Here is a 12669-nt window from a genome sequence, read left to right as displayed (position 1 = left end):
GGGTGCAATTAAACTGAGTGAGCGGAACTTTATCATGTTCTAGCTCGATTTGATTAAAATATCGTATGTTTGAATTCGAGTTCAAGTTTGATTCAACCTTCATTTTTTCTGTTCAAGAGTGATTTAACTAAATAAGTTTGAGGTTCACCCCAAAAGTTCAAAAAGCTAGTCAAACTTGCAAGTTCAAACTTGTGAGTTTGAATTTGAGCCTAAATTTGACATATCAACCTTGCTTTCAAACACTTGAAATAAATAAAGAAGTATCAATAAAAATATTAATTGTTCTGACACATAAACCTATATAAGCTAAATATCAAATTCTATGGCAATTTCTCATTAGAAATAAAAATAACAACTTTAGCTCAATGTTTTAAAAATTGTCTCGGAACCAGAACCGTGAGAGAGAGAGAGAGGTTGAGAAGCAACTAGCTAGTAAGGGTTTATCACAATATTTTAAGACTTGGACCAGGGGGCCATTCCAGATTTTTAGAACCCTAGGTTTCAAATTTCTAAAAAACCAGTATAGCCGGTCCAAACTCAGCAAAACCGACCATGTTTTGACAATTAAACTAGTTTTAATAACCTTCTTGAGATGGTAAATGCTCAAAAACTTAAAATGCAAATATACTCACTATCAGCACCCAATTTTTGTTCGATCCCTTCACTATACCTCTTTGTACTCTACTTTTAGACCCTAAAACTTGGAAAAACAATTAGATCAATTTAAGACTTTCCAAAACCCGAAATACCCTACCTTGACACAATCCACAAGACAAATGAAAATCTCGATATTAACATCAACGTACAATCAAATATGACCTATAGACGTAGGAAACTATAAATTAGTCACACATCCACCATTCATCATGCCAACTTCCTTTCTAACAGCCCTGATTCAACGCATCCATCGCTTCAAGACCATTAGGATACAATCAACTAGTGAATCCCACTACAATTCTACAACGATCAACCTTGGAAGTGCCAAAATTCTATTCCGACGGCCCTGATTTAGAAAACCTAGATTAACCATTTCTCTTTTAGATCAGAACCATCAATTTGACTCCTCACCTTAATTCATGCCTATCCGCCAAATTTCATTCTAAAACTCACATGTTTGACCCACCATCAAGCTTAGATCCTATTTCAACAAATCTCGTTTATTAAATCTTATCATCTATCATCCCAACTTCATTTGGCCAATCAGACTTCTCCACTACGTTCAAAGACCCAAAAAACCCTAAATTCACCCATTTAACTGTTAAACTAATAAAATGTCATTTTGATGCAGCAAATCGAATCGCCACCTCATATGTCCCAACCTAAAACCTCAAAAGGGTGATGATTGATGTCAAATCCATTCTTGACTTGTTCAAACACTTAGATCAATGAAATTGATCCTAATAGACCAAAAAAAACCCAAAGATACCACCACCTAAAGCTATGAAATGACAAAACTACATTTAAAAGTTCATTAAATTTACATTTTCTGCCTCTGATAGCCCTAAATACAAGATTGCCATGATAGGCACGCCACAATCTCCCGTTGGACACATGAAACTTGTGAAAACCACCCCCAATTTGAAGAAAACATTTCACCAAAGAAGAAGTCCTGATTAGGCACCTTTTTCTTTAAAGAATCCTTACCTATTTTTATGAAAAAGCTTTCTTGAAGCCCAAGCATTGTGATTGGATGAATTTTAGATCTCTTCCTCTCCATTTCTCTATAAATACTTATCCAAATCAAAAGGTGGTCCCTAGAGAGAGAGGGGGAGAGAAAACTAGAAAGAGAGAGATCTAAAAGAGAAGAAGAGGAGAAAAGAACAATTCTCCCACCCTCTGTAATGTCTCCATTTTACTTGAAATCCCAAAGTTTGAATCTGCCCCTGTGTCTTCAGCTACAAGATTTGAAACCACAAAGCACACCATCCATCCCAGTATCTCATTTAAGCTTCTTTGAACTTGTTCCCACTACTAGAAAACTCTCATAAAAGTTGTACATGATAGTAAGTTGTTAGAGAGTGTATGCCCTTAGCTCCAATCAGAATGATGTACATTATGGCATTTAATGTAAATGAATAAAGTACATATTTGAATCATGTTATTATGGTGTGTTTCTGTGTAATACCCTTAAATTGGACACATATGAGACTCATGTTAGTTTAGAACCTTCACAGTCGTTGGATAGATCTGGGGAGATTTATCCTGTCAAGGCTGACACTGATGCGCCGCCAAGTTGGTTGGGGTAGCTTGTCTCAGCTGTCAGGGTGAGACCTGAGGTACATGCAGTGTAGGTTTTCTTGAAACCCTAAATCGGACCAGAATTCCAGTATTGCCCTAGACCTTGGAAAAAGATGGGGAAAACTGGAATGTTACACTTGACCCCTAAACTCGATTATGATATTGCACTAGGTGTCAGATTGGGCTGTCTTTGATATGCCAATCAGTGAGATCCTTAGAGGGGGTCAAAACCTAGGTATGTTGGGACAGTCCAAGAATTCATCTGAGTGGGTAATCATAGTGACAGGATCAGCCCCTTTGTCAGACAAAGTGAATGATCAGGGATGCACTCTTTCTAATGGAAACCAAAGCTGCCGGTAGTTGATTTCAACCGTTGAAATTTGTTTTGCAAAATATATTTATATAGATATATATATATATATATATATATATATTATGGTTTCAAAATGTTTGCAAAAGGTTTTAATTCCTGGAATCCATGTGAGTAGAGAGTGCAGCACTGTACCTTGCAGTCGAGGGAGAGGTCATCTCTTGTCAAACAGTGTTTGATCATTATGGGCTAAGAGGTTAAGTGTAAGCCCATTGAGGGTAATACCTGATGGGCTAATCTTGCATCTGCCCCCAATCCTTAGGTTTTTATAAGGTGGCTTGACCTAGGGACCATTTAGTGTAAATGTTGGGCCCATTAAGAGCCCATGGTGATGGGCTCAGGGGTTCACTATCTCCTACAGTGAATTTGGCCAGGCCTTGTAACAAAAGTTGGGCTGAACCCATGTGGCTGATGTGTAGATCAATGTTTGGGTCTCACACAATACAAGGATATCCAACTGGGTAGCAGTTTGGAGGATAAGTGAGCACATAGACTTAATGGGCCTAAAGCCCAATTCGAATTGGCTTAACTAGATTAATTAAAGAGGGGCAATTCTAGGATTTAGATCAGCAAATAGGATAAGGGATTGTCCCTATCCACTCAGAGAGTCCAGATCCAAATAGAGATTTAGATCTAGAAACTCCTAATTAAATTATGAGGGTTGACCTTTATCTATAGATAAGATAAGGGATTATCCTTATCTCTTAAAGAGAGTCCAGATGCAAATATAAGATTTGGATTAGGAAACTCCTAATGGGATTAGGAGAACCTCTCTTTAAGGCTATAAATAGAGGAGCAGGGCAAACCTCCAGTTCATCATTCAGTCTACCGATTCAAGAGAGAAGATAGCATACAATTGGACTGCATCTATCTTCTGCTCTTGCTCTCTCCTACTATTGCCGCCATAACCAGTTCGATCTCAACTCTATGAGTGATCAAGAAAGGGTTCTTGATATCATCTTTTGGCAGAAAAATCCTACTGATTCTGCTTCATCCTGCACCATGTCATCTTCGGTGGAAGTAATCTTTGGATTCATCCTTGGGCGTGAACACCTTCATTGGAGGTTACTATTACTTCGTATTATGTATAACCCTCCACTCCCTTTTGGTTTCAGATCTGGTCTGGTTTAGGTTCAAGATTGATCATTGAAAATGCAGTTTTCTAAAATAGGGAATGTGATTCCCACATGGGAGAGAGAGAAATTTTTGAAATTTCGCCCAACCTACCTGCAAGGTTCTGCCATTCATATGATGGATCTCTCATCCCTTCATAAGTCTCTCATTCCATTGTTTTGTCTATGTTTGGATTCATAAATCTTTATTTTTAGCTTAGTTCTAAGTTGCTTGAGGTCTAGAAATCATCAGAAACTTGCATTCCCGGTTTCATCCCGATTGAAAAAAGAGGAAGAGAGACAAGGTTCTTAGGGAAATCAGTCCCTAAGACCTGATAACATCACTTCAAATTAATTATGGGTAAGGTTGAGAGTGTTTTCACTTAATTTCTAGAGCTCTAAGCAACGTTTTTCATTGGTGTTTTGTTAGAATTTGAGCTCGAATTGCTCCCGTATTGGGCTGCTACAACAGCTTGGAGAAAGAAGTGCCTAACATGTTCCCTCTCCCAATCCTTAGGATCCAAAATCTCTCGGTTAGATGCCTTTCCTGACAAAGAACATAGTCACTATCAAAGCAAGTAAATCGAATTCTGAATCTATAAATGAGGGGCCATTTTCTTTAAAAAATGAGTGGTGATTCCATTTCTTTGAGCCTAGGCCATGAGCTTTCTGGAGCTCACACTCACAAGTTGACAATTGATGTTAAAACCAACAAATTAGCCATCCCACCAATACATTAAGAAATGTAATGTTTTACAAAAGGTGTAAAATATTACATGTAATGTTAAACCATTTGACCCACGACCCAAGAAGCATTCTAGTTTTGTGTCTAATATGAGTCTTAAAACATTGGTTTCTCAATTCAAAATGAAGCATTGTGTTTTGCTTTTTAGTTTAGATAAAAATGATACCATATAGATTTTGAGTTTGAAAAACTAATCAAACTTGCTTTAAGGTGCAAATAGCATTGAACTCAAATCGAGCCTAACTGAATTTGAGCTTCACTTATTCTATTAAAGCTTGATTTGATTGCATCCATAACATCAACACTTTAGACCATAATTACTACTTATTTTGTTTGAGATCCAGGGCATTTTATTCAATTTAGGAGATTAAATCATTTTTGGATTGGAATTAAAAATACACTTTATTTAAAGGGTAAATTACAAAGACCCCTATACTATGGGGTCAATGACAATTACCCCAAAACTTTCATTTGTGGCAAAAGACCCCTTGGACTTTCCCTTTGCAACAAAGATATTCCCCTCTATTAGAGTTCCGTCAGTTAATTTTGAAAAAAAAAATCCCATTTAGATGTTTACATTTTTTTTGAATCCCCAACTACTCTTTTCTTATTTATTTGAACAGTTTATGATTCAATTAGTTTTCTAAATATAATATTGCAGTCCTCTTGGTTGCTCTAATATATCCTTGCAAATTTTTAGTTGGATTCAATATTCTGATGAAATGATAGAGGTTTCTTTCAAATAGGTTTTTCTATGTCAATAAAATGATTCTTGTTATTTTAGCTAGTTTCATCTAGAGAAAATAGAGTTATTTTGGGATCAATTAGGGTTTAAGATAAAAGGGAAAAGAAAAGAAGTAAGGAAAGTTCACCAGAGATTTTTGTAATTTAATGCATTCTATCATCTGACTTAATGGCTAGGGTGTATTTGTTGCAGTGTGAAAATTCAGGGGGTCTTTGTTACAACAAGGGATAATTGTCACTAACCCCATAGTATGTGGGGTCTTTATAATTTACCCTATTTAAAGTGGTGGGGCTTAACCAATTTAACATTATGGAAACATTACAATTGGATATTTTATTTGGGTTTGGAAACTAAATTAGATAGATGCACTAAGATGGATAGATTTTTCAACAAGGACATCTGTGAAGTAGTTAGGGTCCATTTGGTTTACAAGAATAGAGGTTTGGAATTGGAATTGGAATGGGTCATTCTGTTTCCAACTGCTTTTTGGGAAGTATTGGAATCTCATTTCCTTTCCTAGTGGAATTGGCATTCTCCCATTTGAGGGAATGACCATTCCCTTCCCCTCCCTTTGAGAATGAAATCTCACTCCTATTGATCTCAATTCCCATTATGATTCCTGTCTGAACCAAACAGAATATGGGAATAAATCATTGAGATTCTGATTCCAAAGAATTTTAATTCTGATTTCGATTGTGAACCAAATAGATTCTTAGAGAGGGATTATAGGAAGAAGAGAAGGCAACAAAGCAAATGGATTATGGGCCAGGGGTTTCAAGTTCACAAGCCAACACGACACCGTGCCGCCTGTGACCCACGTGCTGACACGACCCAACACGTGGCACAACACAACACGACCCGCGAGAAAGCAGCGGGCCGAACATGGCTTCCTCGAGGAACTATTCGTTGGGGACACCCCTCCCCAACGGTTAGTTTCCAAATAGCTATATAAGGGGGTATTTATGTATTTTGGCTTTGGAGGAGAAAAATGGCAAAAATACCCCCAACAACTATATAAAATCTAGTTTGGGGGCATTTTGGGTAAAGTGATAAATGAATTTACAATGATCAAAATATCCCTCAACTAAAATCTTCTAGCTTTTAGGGTATTTTGGGCAATTGAATTATTTTCAATTCCTATAAATAGCCCTATCCTCCACCTTTCTCATTACACCAATTCAGCAATTCTCTTCTCATACTTTCCCAAGCTCTCATACACTCTCATATTTTCAATACTCTCTCTACTCTCCAATTCTTAAGTCTCGATTTTTTTCAAGTTTTAACAAGAAGAAGGTTTGCTTAAGTATTTCAAGTTAGCAATTTGGAAGGCTTGGAGGTTTCGAGCATTGAAATCAATTTGAGATTCTTAACCGAAAATCTAGGTGAGTGCAATTAAATTAATTTTTTACTTTTTTTAGAATTAAAAAAAATTCTAAAACAAATTCTTACTGATTTTTATAATGCAAGAATGCCACATGATATTATACTTGAGGAAGACCAGGAAATGACAATTTGTATAAGAGATTTTTTACACAAATTTTATGGTGCAACTAATGAATTTCTGAGTGTTTATTACCCAATTAGTTGTTTTTCACTTAATCAATTATTCATGATTAGTAAATGTTATTCAAAATATAAAAAATCCACAATTTACAAGAATTGAAAAAAATATTGGGAGAACATTTTTCCTCTTTATTGTTTAGCTACAATATTAGATCTTAGGATTAGGAAAGACGGATTAGATATTTTACTTGAACCATATTGTGAAAATATGAATATTGAAATTAAAAATTAAAAAGAAAAAATAATAGTTTATTATTTGAAATGTATAGCTTATATCTCAAATGGTAAGGCATAAAAAATCTAAAAGTTGTACAGGTGCACCACTTCTGAAACAACTAGTTCTAGTAGTGGAAAATATAGAGTTTGGTTTCTAATAAGTATGAGGTAGAAATCTGTTGCCACCTCATCAACAAGTTCATTTAATGAACTTAATTTTTATTTACAAGCAAATTTTTCTAGTTTAAGTGATTCCTTCAACTCAGAATGAATGAATAATTTTGATATTTTGGCTGGTGGAGTGAACATGAAAAAATTATATAGTCATTGCTGCCGTGGCACCTGATTTACTAACCCTTCTAGTGTTTACAATTCTATCAAATTCTTGTTTTAGTGTAGGTACTAAGGTGTTGAATGACAAGAAAAGTTGCATGAATGATGAAAGTCTGGAAATATGCATTTACTTCAAAGAATGGTTGGATGCTAAGGATAGATTACAAGACAAAAGGAGGGCATGAAACTACACCTGAAGATGGAGGTGGAACTTAAAGAAAAATAGACATTTTTTGTATACTCAATAATTTTGTAGCATTTTTTTAAATTATTGTAAATTTTATTATTCAATTTTATTTAAATTATTTGTTGTTTTTTCAACAATATAAGTTTTATTTTCAATTTGTAATTGTATTATATTTTTTATATTTTATTCCATTTTGTTAAGTATTTTCTGACCATTGTATTTTGTTAAGTATTTTTTTTTCATTTTTTTGTTAGAATTTTTATTTTTTTTTTCAATTTGTTACCAAAAGAAAGTTAAGTATTTTAGTTTTACTTAGCAAAAAGAATCAAAATATCAAAAAAAATAAAAAAACAGTCTAACCCGGTTTAACCAAGGCCCCTGCCCAGCCCAACATGAGCCAGACCCATAGCATAGCCTACAGCCCACTTAGCCCAAACTCGTGGCTCGGCATAGCACAACATGAGCCCATACAGGATCGGGTTGTAGGTCATACTAGGCCAACCCCCCAACTTATCTCAAGGGAAAGAAGCATAGCCCACATGCCGGCACGGCATTACACACTCTTTGCATGGGCCACAGGCAAGCCATGCCATACTGGCCCAACATGGCCCGATTTACACTCTACATAGTGGTATGGGTCCGACTATTGAAATTAAAAAATTGACTCCTATACCTTTAGATGTTGTCTCTCCTCATCTCTTCCTTCCCTTTTGTGACCCTAACTTGGAGGAGCTCATGCATCAATCAAATGCATCCATCATGTACCAAAAGACCAGGCTCAGGAGAATCTTTGCTTTGGTCGAATCTTTCTATCATATCACATCCCAACAACATAGCTCGAAGTTTAATTGGATAACAAAATAGATGGATTTGGATTCATGGAAATGACTCTGAAGCCGAGCCTTCTAGCTTTGGGAGTATAACTGCAAGAATTTTAATTACTCCAGCCCATTCATCTCAAGATGAAATTTTGTGAAATACATACGAACGTCTCCACCTCCACACAAGCAAGGCCAGGTCAATAACAAGCTAAATAAAGTAACATGGATGGTGTTAAATGGATGAAATTCCGCAATTATCTTATTGTATTTAAAATGATTACAAATTTTAAAAATAAAATAACCCAATTATTTTTGACTTATATGTATAATATGTATATATATAGTAAATTTATCAATTATAAATTTTATATAATTATGCATAATATTTATACATGCATAATTAAATTATATATACATAAAATAATAATTTTTATCGGATTTGGATTTTAATTGGATCGGATGGGGTTAAATTCGCATCCAGTCCAATTATTAATCGGATTGAAGTTCTAACATCCAAATCCGAGATAATCAGATATAGAGTCGAATCGGGCATCGAACTTTCGAAGTCCATTGACATCCCTAAGAGGAAAATTGATGTCTGTATCTAATATAAGAAAGGCTTTCAGAAAATTGGTTTAGCTTCACATTTAAGATTTTTTGGACCTAGTTCAACTTCTGTTGGTGGACAATGTTAGCCCTCTTGGCACATCCAATCCATGGCTGCTGACTACAAGAAACTCCTTCGAATTTGAGGTTTTTGATTATATATATTAAATATTATTCATAATATATATGAAATTATTTATATATCAAAATATATTTAAAATATTATCTATATTTTAAAATTTTTATTTATTATAAATAAAATTTATTTTTCAAAAAATAATATTAATTAAAAATTTTCAGAGATTCAGGTTGCTCGTTGGGAACCCATCCCATTAAGGATCAGGGATGGAGGACAACTTTTATTACTGATGGGAATCAAAGTCAGGTATAGAGACTTATTACAAAATTGGGGACAGGAATGGGAGATATGATCCTCGCCCTGTTGCTATTCCTACTCCTTTTATCCAATTAGGCGAATGCACTCCCTTTTATCCAATTAACTCAAGGGCTTTGCCCCAAAAATAATAAAAAATTAAAAAAAAAACAAGTCTAATTTAACCTCCCAACTCAAATAAAAGTTAACCAAAAGGATTTTAAAGACATTGCATTTCTATAGGGCCATTTTTATAGATAATGTGTTTTGTTAATCAAATGCAAATCAAACATAATTTTATATCCAAAATCAAATAGAACACCCATTCTTTAAAGCTTACCATGTGAATGGTGGGTACTAGCAAATAAACATATGCAGCTAATAATTTCTAGTTTTCTACGTAAGAAATACCTGAAAATATTTGTGGCTACGTGGACACAGTACCCTAGGGTCAGTACCTTAAAGTATATCTCTCTCTATCTCTCATGTAGTACCAGAAAAAGAAAAAGGAAGATAACACCAGAAAAAGAAAAAGGAAGAAGAGGATCGTTGAAGCAAGGTTAAACGGACAAAAAAGCATAGGTAGGGACAGATTGGTTGAACAGTCAAAAACAAAAGAGTAGATTAAAAATAGAAAAAAAAAAAAAGGAAGATAAGTCTTTTCCAACTCCCAAATCAAGTCTCTCCACAAGTCCACCCTCTAAAGTAATTTCAACCTCAATCACTTCGGTTGTCTTTTCAAGTGGACCAGTCGTAAAAAAGCAAGTAGAGAAACATCAATGATCAATCACAATGGATGTCTCCATTGTCCTTACCTCAAGCATTCCTTTACAGGGAATGTGCCCTCTTAGCCCATCCGTCCTCAGTCTTTTAATGACCATCCCCATTATCTCGTATGAAATTTTCATCTCATCAGAAATTAAAGCATCCACCACTCTTTTTCTAGGTGAAACTAAACTTCTAAACCTTTCTAGCTAACTTATAATGGTTGATTGATAATATATTAAATTAAAGTATCCACCAAATCAGGCTCAACTTGGGAAAAGTACAAATGCAAATATATATGTACAGTGTAAATGTATATAATATAATACAAAATAAAAGATTTTACTCTCTATATATTTATATTTGTACTTCTTCTAAAATGAGTCTTACATTGTGTTTAGAATCGGTGTAAATCAAGAACGATGTAAAAGTTTATACCAGCTTGGTTTTATTGACGTTTGGAAGAAGTGTAAATAAAGATTGATGTAAAACTTCACTCCGGTTTAGATTTGTTGACATTTGGATGGAGTGAAGTTTTACATTATGAATTAATATAAAATTTCATCAAACATAAAATTTTACATCGACTATTGATGTAAATACTACATCAATTTTATGATATAAAACCTTACACTTTTTTTATCACGATTTTCAAAATTTAATGATCACCTATTATACGATTTAATGTAAAACACCGTCAGTGTACTTTTACACCAATGATGTTTTACACCAAACCTAAACGAAGCCTTAGTTTAGTGCAATGGTTAGGTTGTTTCTTTGCAATACCTGGTGATGAGAGTTCAAATTTTGAAAACAGCCTTCTCTCTATGTATGTAGAGGGATAAGACCCTATACATTTGTCCCTCCCCATATATCCCGCATCGGCAGGAATTAATCTTGTGCACTTAGCTGTTTTTTTTTTTTGATAAATGAAGGCAGTGTGTTTTTTTTTTTTCTTTTTTTGGGGGAATCACTATTCACGTGGCAATCTTAAAAGGCTTTTCTCTGGAAATTCTATTTCACTTATGAAACTAAACTAGGTTTGAAACATACAGGTTAGATCTAAAATGGTATTCACATGGTTTAGACATACTATGTGCACACGTGGTAACTCTTGACACATTTAGGGAGTTCAAATCAGCCCATGAGAACTCTATCCACACCTACCCACAATACACTATCCCTGTGAATTGGGAACATCTCCCCCTGCATAATACTATGCAGAGGATGAGATGTTCTCCATGTATGGTTGAGATAAACGTGGGCAAAGTTTTCGTAAACAGGAGATCCAGACTCCCCACAAAATTGCCCCCCCACTCACAACGTCCCACATACATTCCTGTCATGTATTAGGAACATTCCCCAAAATGATATCATCATTTCTAATATTATCATTGAAAAATATTTCTAATACACGATGGGGATATGCTGTTGGGGGCAATCTTATGGGGGCTGATTTGATCTCACATTTAGGTTGTGTTTTTTTATTTGATTTAATAGATTAAATTAGGTCTGATTATGAGCTAACTTTCCGATTTGAAGTAGGAAACAAAACGACTTTGGAGATAGAGTAAAACCCATACTACTATACTTTTACATTGAATTAAAATCTATTTAACCCCTAAATTAACTCTGAGTGTTACTGCCTAGGCATGCAAATGTGTTTGAAGAAGGCAGCTTCCCGTGGTGTAAGAGAGAGTGACTAATGAACTCATGCTTAGCATAGGGAAAGTATTTTGTTTGGGACCCACTGTTCACATGATAAGTCTTGGAACCTCTGTAATTTTACTTGAAGTAGGAAATAATAGAATTGTACAGCTAGAGTGAGACTCACTCCACCCAACATATAATTTTTATTATTTTGAATTAAAAATATAATTTATTTATTACACAGACATTATATATATATATATATAGTGAATGAGAAGCCTAATCACGTGTCCATGTGTTTGAAAGATAGTATGCAGGTCATCAACAGGTTTCCCTCACCTGCAGGCACAGTATGCATGGCATGCACTGTCAACAACAGTCATCAACCTAAGCTAAGCTTTAATTTGTAGGCGTATAAAAAAAAAAAAAAAAAAAAGGAATTCAGTTTCATGGCTTAAAAGGAAGCCCCAATACAGCTACAAGTGTCACTTTTTGGGATCTGCCTTACAAAACAAAGACAATAGATAAACCACTCGATCTTTAGTTTGTTGAATTGTGATGAGCAAGTAGGAATTAATATTTGGCATTATAATTATAATATCAAAATATTGGCAAAATACCCAGTAGGCTATACAGCTATAGTAAAGTTTTTAACCAAAGTATATATACTTAATAAGCTGGAGTAGTGTAAGGTTGGACTTGGAGTAAAAAGCATATAATGGAAATCACATGGGTGTTTCACCTGTGAATGATGTTATCTTCGCCAACAAACAACATTTAAGAAAATCCTAATTATTCAACCAGCCTATGCCTGTGCCTGTGTGGCCCGTGCTCTCTCTCTCTCTCCTACCTTGATCCATGAGTACGGAGGGTTTTTGACTTTGCAGGGCAGTGACCCTCTCTGGTTGGTTGGATTAAAGTTCAAAAGAAAGAGAGGCCTTTGCT

This window comes from Nelumbo nucifera, chromosome 1 (assembly GCF_055504915.1).
Source record: "Nelumbo nucifera cultivar China Antique chromosome 1, China Antique-T2T, whole genome shotgun sequence".
In the NCBI taxonomy this organism is placed as follows: domain Eukaryota; kingdom Viridiplantae; phylum Streptophyta; class Magnoliopsida; order Proteales; family Nelumbonaceae; genus Nelumbo; species Nelumbo nucifera.
Note: the sequence above shows the minus strand (reverse complement) of the source record.